The sequence below is a fragment of the Silurus meridionalis genome, chromosome 18, assembly GCF_014805685.1.
Source record: "Silurus meridionalis isolate SWU-2019-XX chromosome 18, ASM1480568v1, whole genome shotgun sequence".
Classification (NCBI taxonomy): domain Eukaryota; kingdom Metazoa; phylum Chordata; class Actinopteri; order Siluriformes; family Siluridae; genus Silurus; species Silurus meridionalis.
The window spans coordinates 20,970,102-20,983,119 of NC_060901.1; the positions used below are offsets into that span (position 1 = coordinate 20,970,102).

The 13,018-nt window shown below is 39.9% G+C and overlaps 1 long non-coding RNA gene across 2 annotated transcripts in view; it reads right to left on the minus strand.

The window, feature by feature from the left end:
- The window catches only part of LOC124400765, a 50,865-nt gene that overhangs the window by 19,065 nt on the left and 18,782 nt on the right, over positions 1–13,018 (minus strand). For both annotated transcript variants that reach the window (XR_006928433.1, XR_006928434.1), the window contains exon 2: positions 11,552–11,657. This is a non-coding gene — a long non-coding RNA (uncharacterized LOC124400765). The remainder of the gene's footprint in view (positions 1–11,551; positions 11,658–13,018) is intronic.

The following is a 13,018-nucleotide window of genomic DNA, read 5'->3' on the forward strand; positions in this document are numbered from 1 at the left end:
TTGTTTTTTGCACACATGGTGATTGCCAGCTTCTGATTGGTCATCTACATGATGTTTTGCTGGGGGAAAATCTTCCTTTGTAAACAGGCAAAATTCAAAAGGCCGCCTGTGCATTCGAAAAAGAAAATGCATACAAATTTGATATAAAACAGTCTATCATCGTGACATTCTTCTGGAATCCATGGCATGAAGAAATGATGAGGGGAATATATGAGGAGGAATTGTGAATGGCAGTGGAACATCACTGTATCAGAGTGCTGTGCATAATAGTGGATTTTTTTTTTTTTTACCTACAACACAAAATAATGGTTAATTTAAACAATTATATTTAAATAATAGCAGCTTAATTACCCACCTTAATAACATTAACAAACATCTGAATTCCCTGCAGCATCCACTCCACTGTATCTGGTGTTTATTTTAGCATTTAGGCAAGTCTCAGAACCTCAGGCTCATTTGATTTGAGCTCATGTGTCGAATAAGCGCTCATGATTCGAAGCAATTTTTTCCCAGTTTTGTTGTTTTTCTTCTTTCTTTCTCCACATGATTGCTCAGGTAGAGGCAGCTCAAGTACTCAGATGGCTGGAACACCATCAAAAAAAGGCTGCCATTTCATCTGTCAATCATCCTCTCCATTCACTTCCTGGCTGCTAGAGAGCCTTGTGTGCATTTATGCCACAGTGATTTGCATCATTATTATTCCACTTTGGGCTGATGCTCTGGCTGAGGAACCCATGGTGCAAAAACAGCTATGGATGCACACACACAATCACACACACACACACACACACACACACACACACACACACACACACACACACTCTCACAATCACACACACACAAACACAGGTTTCCACTTCGCTCTGATCTCTGCACGCCTCCTTAATAGATTGCGTTTCTGTCACAGTTCAGAGGACAAAAGCATCGAATAATTGTAAACTTGATTAAAACAAGGTTATGCAAATCGGCTACAGAGGCGAGAACACAAGAGCCATGTAAGCTCATGCAGACTCTTTTCGATCACAATTAGCCAGCGAATCAAACACTGATTAAGCTAGAAAAACAACACACACACCTATTCTCTTTCACAATTACATTCCAACTACAGGCAAATATCTGCTTCCTTCTGTCTCCCATTCTTTCGTTTACATTTTTTTTTTTAATTCGTCTTTCTCTCTTTCATTGGAGGCTGTGCGAAGGACATCGATCTGCCTGCGAGTTCTAATCGGCATTAGGCCGAAGTAATCTGCATTCATTCAATAAAAAGAAAGAAGTCCTTTAAGTCCCGTAGATAAAATTCAATCTCTGGCAATGAAAGCAACCATGTTTGTTACAGAAACGAGAGGTTTAGCCTGATGCTAGCTAACTTTGGTAAATACTCAGCATGAGGACCTCTAGTGTAAAAAAAACACTGTAAATAGTAGAGGTTGACCGATTCATCGGTTTTGCCAATTAATCTGTGTCGAATGTTAATTGCTGGAATACCTGTACTGTAACTGTACACCTAGCTAAATATGATTAGCTGGGTAGCTGCCTTTTAATTGCAGAATTAATATGAAGAATAATGCTGAGGATAACTATTTATATCATCTTTTACAATTTCAAACGTGATTTACTGTGGCTTTACTACGTTTAAATGCTTTTCAATGTTTGTATATTTACTTTATGCACATATCTTTTCATTATTATGCAAAATTACATTCATTAATATATAATAGATGCTTATATCTTCACAACTAAACAAAATGTGTATTTTAACAAAAATAACACAAGCACGATTGTCAACAAGCTACAAAATACAATACAAATGTTGACTTACACAAATTGCTTCACTTTGCATACTCAAATGCCTTTTTTCGTTTGTTTTTTTTTTTTACAGAAAGAAACAACCCAGCATGAGTGAATTTGTCAAAGTATAAATCCCTCATGCACTCCACAAGCAGCCACAAAGTGCTCGAGAAACAAGGAGAAATTCGATTTACATTGAAAATATTGATCACAAATTATTGGTCGCTTTCTAAATACTAAAAGTATGTAGTACATCTACAAATAACCATACATAAATAAATTGGTTTTGACCGACGCAAATATGTTCAAAACGATGCATCGCCATCGGAATGCCAACTTGCATCCAATGCACACTTTTTAAAATCGATGCACCACATCGGTAACTTTTACGCCAATTCACCTTTGCGATGAGTCTTATCATCCCAAATATGAACACATGCACACAGTGATACAATAATATAACATCATAGCAAAATTAAGTAAGCAACTAAAACATTTTACTTCCTGAACAAACCCAGTACAAGCTACGTTCACATTGATAGGCATTGTGGCACATTTCCAGTGTAACCAAACACAGTGCGCCCCCTACAGGTAGTTTCAGGTTGGGTACCATTGTGTGCTTAAAACTGCTACCAAATAAAAATCTGATGTCATGACATCCAACATTACAGTAGCTCTTATGCAAAAATCTGCACATGAGATCACGACATAGGGTTTATGTCACCCATAATACACCGAGATCAGGTGACTAAGACCACGTTACCACAAATATGACTTCTTAAATATGGAACCATGGTAGTACTTTTTCGTGTAAAAATCAGCCTTTTTTTTTTTTTGATTTGCAGTATTCTCATCTCTTATAGAGGTAGGACATAAATCAGATATTTGGAACTTGTCTCCAAAAAGGAGAGATATATGTGCATCCTGATGAATCTTATATAAATGAATGAAAAAATGCTTTCCGTGTGGTCGCTGACGAATGCAAAGAATGCTGTGATTTATGAGTCTCTTCCTGGAGCTGAGGCTGCAGAGAAGCTGAGAAAGTGGAAGAGAGGGAGAGCGAGAAAGAGAAAGAGAAAGCAAGAGAAAGAGCACCACAGGCTTGTCAATAAAGTAATCATTAGTACTAGATTGAGTTTGTGCACCTCGGCGACCGAAGCCACTTTAAAGTCCGAATGCCACCGGGCTTCAGATTCAATATTTGGATGTGACACATGTTCAACCAGTCCTGGTGATGTAACAACAGTCACATTGGCCATGTTTTTACACTTTTTTTATTTCTTCAGTTAGCGGATTTATTGTGTATAAGGTTTATCAGTCAACCCACAGAACCCGTTTTTTCCAACCAAAATGCTTCTTAATTAATATCTCAGGAAAAGCATTAAGAAAATCACAGACACGGATCTACACGCATGTTTAAGGTTTTGCATTGGGATCGAGTGCTAGTGTTTATGTGAGTCTCATCCAGTGGATAGTTTTCTTCTTAAGTCCATATCTGGGAGTCTGAATGCACAAAAGAGTCTAAAGATGAAAGTCGACATCATACAGACTGGATATTTGAGTTTGAATCAGAAAATGCGATACGAGAATGTGAAATCATGAAGCCTGAATTAAAAGTTTAAATCGTAAAGAGTCTAAATACAAGAGTCGAGATCTGAGAGTCGGGATCAGGGAGTCTGGACCTTCTGGGAGTTTGGACCTTCTGGGAGTCTGGACCAGTTGGTAGGAAGGTGGTACCTCAGAAGGTCATGAGTTCAAATCCTAGCACCACCAAGCTGCCACTGCTCAGCCCTTGAGCAAAGACCTTGAACCCGAAAGTTCCTCTGGACAAGAGCATCTACCAAATGCCATAAATGTAAAAGGAGAAAATCATGGAGTCTGAATCAGGGATCTACTCTCCTTCAGTTTGAGTCTCTGAATCAGGAAGTGTGAATTCTCGATTGTCATGCATGTGAGATCAGGAACTTGTTCCTTGGATGTTCCATGACATTAAATTTATGTGCAAATTATCAAAAAAAAAATTGTTCAATAAAAAAAAAGGATCACTAACACTGGGATGTGAACTAAAAAATATATATTCAGCTCCTGATCTGGTTGCGTTACACAACTATGTTAATTAATAATTAAACACTGCACACGTGCAAACACCAGTCGACCTCCAGGCGGAATAATGATTTCAACGAATTTATGGTCATTTTTTTGAAACGGTGTTTGGAAGTCGAACCAGTCATGTCGTATTTCCTGCGAGATTGTGACTGGTATCTGTCTTTCATCTGCACTTGTACTTTCTCCTCCTGTCTGTGGAATATAGAGATAAATAATTCATCATCACCTGGTAAAGAGATTTAAATTCTGTGTGTGTGTGTGTGTGTGTGTGTGTGTGGCAGAATATCTAAATGGCTCACTGTAGGAATACCTCCACTGTCTGCTACCTGCTGTGAACTCCAATATTCTGCTAATATTCAGGCCCTCTAAGAGCTTTACCTTTGCCGGGGAACGGAGCAGTTATGACTCATAGCCTTTTTAGCGAGACAGAAAAGGAGAGGAGGAGACTCCAGAAACAAGCTCCAGAACTTTTTGACATTGATGAATGTGAAAAAGAACGTACTGTACAAGAAAGTGATGAACGTCTGCGTCTAGACGTCAAAGCCTTTACCCCCTGATGATTATTCTTTTGACTTTCTCGACTCCTCTGTGTGCTGTATGTGCTTTTGGGTGGCCATGCTTTAGAAAATCCTCACTTCCCACAGGGATTATAAAAAATAAAAAAGGAGAGACAGAGAGAGAGAGAGAGATTTCATCAGTTTAAAAATTGTATTTCGTTTCACAATCGGAATGAATTTAATAATCCCGTGTGATGCACCGACTTTGGCAGCAGCACTAAATCATTAGGCGAGACTTTTAAGTAATTAAATTTGTGCCAAAAGTATTGAACGTAACTTTGCGAGAAATGAAAGAAAATATGCAACTAGAAAGAAGAAAAAACAGTCAGAAGCTGAAAACCATAGACTTCAAATAAACACCACAGATGTTGTGTTGCCTTCACATTGAACTACACTATACAGACAAAAGCCTTTAAAAGCTCCTTGTGCTTAACCCCCCTGAGCCTCCTTGAACCTTAACCACTTGAACACGGGAAACCCTCTAGAACTTTAGATCCTAAAATTAACTTTAAATCCTGATCAATGAAACGCCCGTGAACCTTAAACTCTTGAACCATCAGGACCCTGGAACCCCCTTTAAACATTTTGAACCCTGGAAACTCCCGGAACCTCCTGGACCCCTGGAAAACCCCTCCATCTTAAACCTGGAACCATTTAGCCTTTTTGAATTCTTGACCCCTGGAACATCTTGAACAACCTTGCACTTTAAACCTTAAACCCCACCTGAATCTTGAACCCTTGAACCATGAACCCTTTTAAACTTTAGAGCTTGGAACCCACTTAAACTATGAACCAATGAAACCCTTTGAACTTTGAAGCCCAGAACCCCCTTGAACCAAAAAACCTTGAATCGTGGAGGCACCTTTAACCTTGAACCCTCTTGAACCACCTTCACCTTTAGACTCTGGAACCAATGTAAACTTTGAACCGTGGAACCCCCTTGAACCATCATGAACCCTGGAGCCCCCTTGAACCTTCAACACTTTTAAGCCACCTTGAGCCAACTTTAGACCCTCGAACCCACTTAAACTTTAAACCGTAAACCCTTGGACCATCATAAACCATGAAACCCACTAAAAACCTTGTACCCCATTTAAGCAACCTTGAGCTTTGAACCTTGGAACCCACTTGAATCTTGAACCTTTGAAGACCACTTGAACCCCCTTGAATCGTTAAAATTTAAATCTGCATGTAGAATTAGATCACTAACAATAAACCTAGATGCAACCTCTTCAAGAAATAACTTTCTGAATCTTTACTGCAGTGTACAGGTGTAAAAGTAAAGATATAGAACTGAGCAAACATGCAGTGGATGAAAATGAACGAGTGTGGGACGTTCTTATCATTTCATCACCGTGGGTAGGTAGCTGTAGACACTGAGCAACTGAACTAATCACGAATATGGTCTGTGGAACACTCGAGAGGCTGCATGCGAGAGAAAGATAATACAAAATAGTAACAACAATTATAATAATAATAGAAAGAGCCGTGCGAATGATAATTGCGAAAGCCCTGAGAGGCCATGCTTTCTCTTTTTTGTTCTTGTTTTCTCGTGAACTCGACTTAATTTTCTCATGAGGGTTTGTGATTTTATGAATTTATTTGTCCTCGACTGTAGGAGGCATGAGATCTCCTGGTCTTACCATAGCTTTCACAAAGACGAGATATCAGAAACGTGACTTTTAGTCTGTAGGAATCTCACATACTGTAACGCAGCCTCTTTCTGATGTATCTTCTGTCTAACCCTATAACATCTGCTATATTGCCGGAGTTGAAATGTGCTAAAGCGTAAATGCTATCCATCAAGTCCAAACAAATGAGCAAATAAGAAGCTTTGGTTTGGAGCTTCTCAGCAATTATATATTTGAACATCTTAACCGTTTAACGGAAATAATAATAATAATTCTAATACTGAAAGGCAGATGGTGTGGCCATGGATTCTCTTCTTATACCATGGTCACTTCACAGCATTGACGAGTTCAAGCGGTCATTGATGTTCTCAGAGTGAAACCTACCGAATTCATCTTAGTTTCCAATTACGCATTTTATTTACACCTCCTTACATCTTGAATCACACCCAGAGATAAACTAGTGCCATCAGATTACATTTATTTCCATGAGAAAGACAAAGTGTATTCATTACTAATAATTAAGCTTTTGGAGTTATCTGCTGGAGCTGTTTTTCCTTCTAGTTCTCATTTTCTTCTCCAATTCATCTTTTGCCTCGAGCTGTTAATGGAAATCACCGTATTCACCATATACTCTCAGAAATCCTCCATGGAGCTTAGTCAGGTCATTTATAAATATCTAAAAGCGCTGTCTCACTCTGGATGGACCTGGAACTGGATGGTTTTCAGAAATACCGACCTCAAACTTCCTTTGAAAAACACACCAGCTGAACTTCCAGACAATCACAATCCAGTAGTTAAACCAACCGAGGAGGTAATCTAGATCTCTCCACAAAACTCTAGAGTTTAAAGTGAGCACTATCACCACTTCAGGTTCCGTGGATGCAGCAGTGACCTGAATTAGCAGTCTGAAGACTCAGTTTGTTTGAGGAATCTGGCCTGATGACAAAAGAGCTGCTAAAGGATTAAAGGATTGGTATAGGATTAGGGAGTTGGATCGCTTGAAGCCTTGGAGCAGCCACGATTAGCCGCGTAGGTGATGTTATGATCACGGCAGGATTCGTATTTAAATACCGTAGCTTTCCACAAAATATCGGAAATTAAATGCATGAGGTAAGAAGACAAAAACATGTCAAAGGCACAAAATATACAAAATATTTTATACTACGTGGACAAAGGACTTTTTCAGCCGTATCTGGTTTTCCCCAAACTGTTTTTCCCTACGCTTGAACCAAGAGACCCAAACAAAGCTTCTATGCACCAAACCAGCTTCATGAAGATCTGCTTTTTATGGTTTGGACTGGAAAATCTTGAAACCTATTGAACACCTTTGAGATAAATTGGAACGCCAGCACGGGTTTCCTCATTTCCTCACCTACATCATTATGCAGCCGATGGAAATCTCCAAAATCTAGTAGAACATCTGGACATATTGGTGGTTATTATTACAGCATATAGGGACTATTCTGATGAGCAGCCTTGCTTTCTAATATCCATAACCCTTCCTTGTGATTTTCTAGAAGGAGCCAAATCATGGACCAGGTGAAACATTTGCCAAAACTCTTCCCACTCCTCTAAATTGTTCCACGCAGCTATTCCTACGCTAATGTGGACCTTCAGAAGAGATATGGATTAGTGTGTATGGCGTAATGAAGGAAGAAACTGCAGATGGAAGTAAATGCAGAAAAAATGCAGATATTTTCCAGAAGGCCATATCTGGCTCGAATTGGCTCTGCGTTCGAGGTTTTCATCAACAATGTATTAATAATGCACCAGTGTGTTTTAAGCTGTGTGTTTAGACCTCTGAGATGGTGTGTGTGTGTGTGTGTGTGCATGTGTGTGCGTGTGTGGCAGTTAGGAAGATGCTTTATTGTCACGAGTGCTCAGAGACCTCAAGGCACAGAGGGGTGATAGGCATTCCCAATGAGCAAGACCAAAGAACTAACAAGACTCTATTTCACCTGTATTGAGCTGCGCATTTTCTTTTCTTTTACATGCATCTGAGACACAAGTTACTGGACCTCTGACCATTAGTACAGATAGAATGAGACACACGTGGCCCTGGAGCACAGAGGGTTAAGGGCCTTGCCAAAAGGGGCAGCTTGGCGATACTGGGGTTTGAACCCTGACCTTCCGATGAGATACCCCAAACCTTAACCACTGAGCTCCCACCTCAGATTGAGCTTTAATATACATTTTAAAGTTTTGTCAACTTGACTTCTATCTGGTTAGACTGAAACGTTTCACTACTCACCTGAGCAGGTTCTTTAGTCTGACGGAAAGTGGCAGAATTTCACAAATGTGTATGTTCCAGGTTCAAGAATCTTCTCCTCTTGGGGAGTTAAGATCAAGACCAGAACAAAAAATAGTCTTGATGTAGACCTTTCTCTGAGAGAGGGTGGGACTGGTTGAGCAGTGGATGAAGATCTGAGGGAGCGTGGGACAGTGTGAGGAGTGAGAAGAGCTTTGAGGTAAGAGGGGTCCATTTTTTTTGGCTTTGTAGTCAAGTATCAGTGAACTGAATTGAACTGAAGCCAGTGGAAGGACAAGCACCTGAGCACCGTGTGGATAAAAATGTCAGAATTTTTCTGTTGTTGCATAAAAGAAATCGGCAAGAGCATGTCTGATTAGCAACATGTCAGGAAGTTGATTGTCTAAGGTTGTGAGGTCCAGCTTGGTGGTGCTGAGGGCTCAAACCCCTGACCTTCTAATCAATAGCCCAGAGGCTTCACTATTGAGCCACCACTGGCCTTTACACAAACTAGCGAGGCTCAACCTGGGGGTCTGGAAGAAACTAACCTGCAGAGAAGGAGCACACGCACAAAACTTCCTTGATTCTGCTTCCTTTCGCACAGCATAACAGCAGGATCACTCTGGTTGTAAGTACATCAGATCCTGATACAGTCAGCAACGGCATTGAGAACGCACAGCAAGCATCGCTCTTCTTCTTCTTCTGATACTGTTTATTCCAAAAGGAAGGCGGTGTTTTGTGGTGTGTGTGTGTCTGAGGATTACTCGCTGTGTCTGGGAAAGTGTGAAGAAGACTCCTGTTGAGGATGACAAAAAAATAGCAACCTTCCCTTTACGCACTACAGGAGGAACACAAATTTGTGACAACCTCCACACTTCTAGAAGTATTCGGACACCCAACATTTCCACCCATATGTGGTTCTTCTCCAAACACACAATTTTCCCCTTCACTTAAACTATGAGACCCAAACCTGTAAAAACTCTGTGAAGATCTGCTTTCTATAGGTTGGATGTTTGTGGAAGATCTTAAGTGACCTCCTATGGAGCTTATAATAAGAGTGAACGGGGACCAAATGTGGTGTGCACATTGCAATATGAAGGTCAGGTGTCCACAAACCTTTGCTCATATAGTGTTGGGGTCATGCCCAGCCTGTTATTTATGAGTTGTTATAGTAGTTAGTCATCTCCAGCATTTCTCTCTATGAGTGTTTTTTTCCTATTAGTGACTAACACACATCCTTCCTGGTCAAAAAAGCAATTTGTTAATAATTGCACCTTCCTACTGCTGAATCCTCGTCCCTCTGCAGCACAGGATTAGCACTTATTAGGTTTCACCATGTGGTTAATGAGGTTCATTTATTAGAACATGAAGAACACTATAATGGACGTTCAAGAGCCAAATCCTTCCTCCTCTCCTCCCTCTCTCCGTGCTCATCATCTAATATTGTCGTTCATTTCCCCATCCTACATTTATCCAACTCATTAATGCATCATAGCGCTCATTTCCTGCCCTATCAGGTCCTGACTTTACTAACACATGCTTGTGGCTAAATGAAATCTCAAAGAAATGTCCACAAAACCTATTGGAACATCTCCCGAGAAGAGTCAATGACCAAATAATGTTCAAAAAGAAGCAGAGAGCAATCTTTTGGTCAGTCTTGGTGCACAGCGAAGCCAAACAATAGCCACAGGAGAGCTAGCAAATCATGATAACTAGCTAACAATGATAGCAATAGAGTGGAAGGAAATGCCTGAAAGCTTATTAGCGCGATATTGAAAGTAATCTTACGAATCAGCAGGAGCCCAGTGTTCCACTTCTAAAGCGTTATAGCTTGATTCTGATGCTAAATCGCTTGAGGTTGAGGTACTACAGTATAAAGGCGAATTATCAGATGTGGATTCTTTAAACCAGGGGTCTCCACGACACTGCCCCCACATTTGAAGCGGCCCTCTGCACAATGCCAGAGACATATTTTGAAAAATATAAAGGGTGGCTTTCAAAACAAAAATGTCAATTAGTTACTAATATTAATAATCAGCAGTCAGCAAAAATTCATACAGATAGTTTTTCCGGCTTCCAATCCTCTGTCATTACGAGAGCAGCCTCTAGAGGCAAACCACTAACACCACACGCTGTTTGTTTTTACATACCAGGCAGAGCGGTATATTATTTTTGTTTATTTTTAATGTATTTATTATATAATTATATTTATTCATTAATATATTCAAATGTATTTCATTAAGCACATTTTCAAGATTCAGTACCTCTTTCTTTTTTTGTAATAAAATTCCAAACTATTTTCCCCTCTGTTGATTATCGGCGAGTACGAGCCAAACTAGCTGAAAAATGATGTGACTTAAAGAAAAAAGTTGAGGAACCCCTGCTTTAGACAAAAGTTTTGTAATTTTTGTAATTTATTTATTTTTATCAGCCGTGTAGCAGCTACCACCGGATAATCAGCAGCGCTAAATTCGCTAGCACTCTGATTAGCAGAGTTGAGTAGCACACAGGAGCAGTCAGGGGTATTTAATCAGAGGTAATTATGGAGTGATTACAAGAGGAGTGTGTGGACCGACTGCGCTCAGGTTGGACGGGACACAGAGGAAGGTTTTGTGTTTTCCTCCTCGAACTGTTGTTTCTCCCTTTGATGGCTAGTTCTACAGTATTTGTCTGGTTCGGCCTGGCTACAAAATTAGATATCAGAAGACTACAGAGAACGTTTCGGACGGCTGAAAGGATTATCGTTGCTCCTCTGCTCACTCCTCAAGAACTGTACTCATCCAGAGTGAAGAAAAAAGCTCAGAAATTCACTCTGGATCCATCACATCCACGCATCTACTATACTTTTTGAACTTTTGCCATCTGGCTGGACCAACAGAGCAGAGGAAGTTTCTTTCCCAGGCAGTCAGCCTCATGAACGTTTAAATGCTTATACCATTGTGCAATAAAAATAATGTGCAATACCAATTTTTATTTATTATTTTTGTAATTTTTTTTTTGTGAAATAATACCTTTTTTTTTTTTTACATGTACAATACCACTTTTTTATAATCTTATTTTATTTCTTTTTTATTACATTTATTTATTTATTTATTTATTTATTTATTTATTTATTTATTATATTATATTATCAAAATGTGCAACTGGAAGCTTCACGAAAACTAATTCCTTGTGAAGTAAAAACTTGACAATAAAACTCTTTCTGGTTCTCATTTTCCTACCTGGGACGTCCCTCAGATGGCCGTTCTTGGTTTTTCATCTCACACTGTTTCTCTTCTTATACCGCTGAGTGTCTCTCGTTCCGGGACAGTCACAATATCCCGTTTCCTGCCAATGAAAAAAAAATTAATAACCAATTCAATCATGATATTCGCTGTTCTTTTTTTTTTTTTTTTTAACACTTTTTCCCGGAGCAGTCTGGAATTAATTTATTTATTCATTTTTTGGGGATGGAGAAAAAGAAGAACGGACTAATATAATATAGTCACCGAAAAAAAAAAAAAAAGTGTTCCGTCCTAATTAACACTTCCTGATGGGTTTTTATATTGTGCAATGGGAAATAAATGCATCCGTAGCTTCAAATCAGGTGTCACCGTAAATTATTTCCTGCCTTCATTCCTTTTTTTCAGTCAGCATTAAGTCGGCTGCAGTTTGGTTGAAAATCCAACAGAATCTAAACACAGATCTTGAGACACAGCACTTTAAAGCGTATCCACCGACTAATGTTTTGCACAGTTATACTGTATATTAGTATGTATACACAATATCTTCTTACCTACTGCACCTTCTGTACACATGGACCAATTGAATATATAGTTTTTTGTAATAAAGTAGTTCAAAAAAGAACAGAGGATATAAATCTCTAACTTTTTAATTGAAGAAACTTCTTCTTCTTCTTCTTTCGGCTGCTCCCATTAGGGGTCACCACAGCGGATCATCCGTCTCCATACCACCCTGTCCTCTACATCTGCCTCTTTCACACCAACTACCTGCATGTCTTCCCTCACCACATCCATGAACCTCCTCCTTGGTCTTCCTCTTTTCCTCCTACCTGGTGGCTCCATCTTCAGCATTCTTCTACCAATATAATTCATGTCCCTTCTCTGCACATGTCCAAACCATCTCAATCTCGCCTCCCTCACCTTGTCACCAAAACATCCTACATGTGCTGTCCCTCTAATAAACTAATTTCTAATTTTGTCCATCCTCGTCACTCCCAACGAAAACCTTAACATCTTCAGCTCTGCTACCTCCAGCTCTGCCTCCTGCCTTTTACTCAATGCCACTGTCTCTAATCCATACAACATCGCAGGTTTCACCACAGTCCTATAAACTTTCCCTTTCATTCTTGCAGATACCCTACTATCACAAATCACTCCTGTCACTCTTCTCCACCACTCCACCCTGCCTGCACTCTTTTCTTTACTTCTCTAACACACTCTCCATTACTTTGCACTGTTGCCCCAGGTACCTGAACTCCTCCACCTTCTCCACCTCTTCTCCCTGCAACCGCATCACTCCACTGCCCTCCCTCTCATTCACACACATGTACTCTGTCTTACTCCTACTGACTTTCATTCCCCTTCTCTCCAGCGCATATCTCCACCTCTCCAGGCTCTTCTCAACCTGCTCTCTACTCTCACCACAAATCACAATATCATCTGCAAACATCATAGTCCAGGAGACTC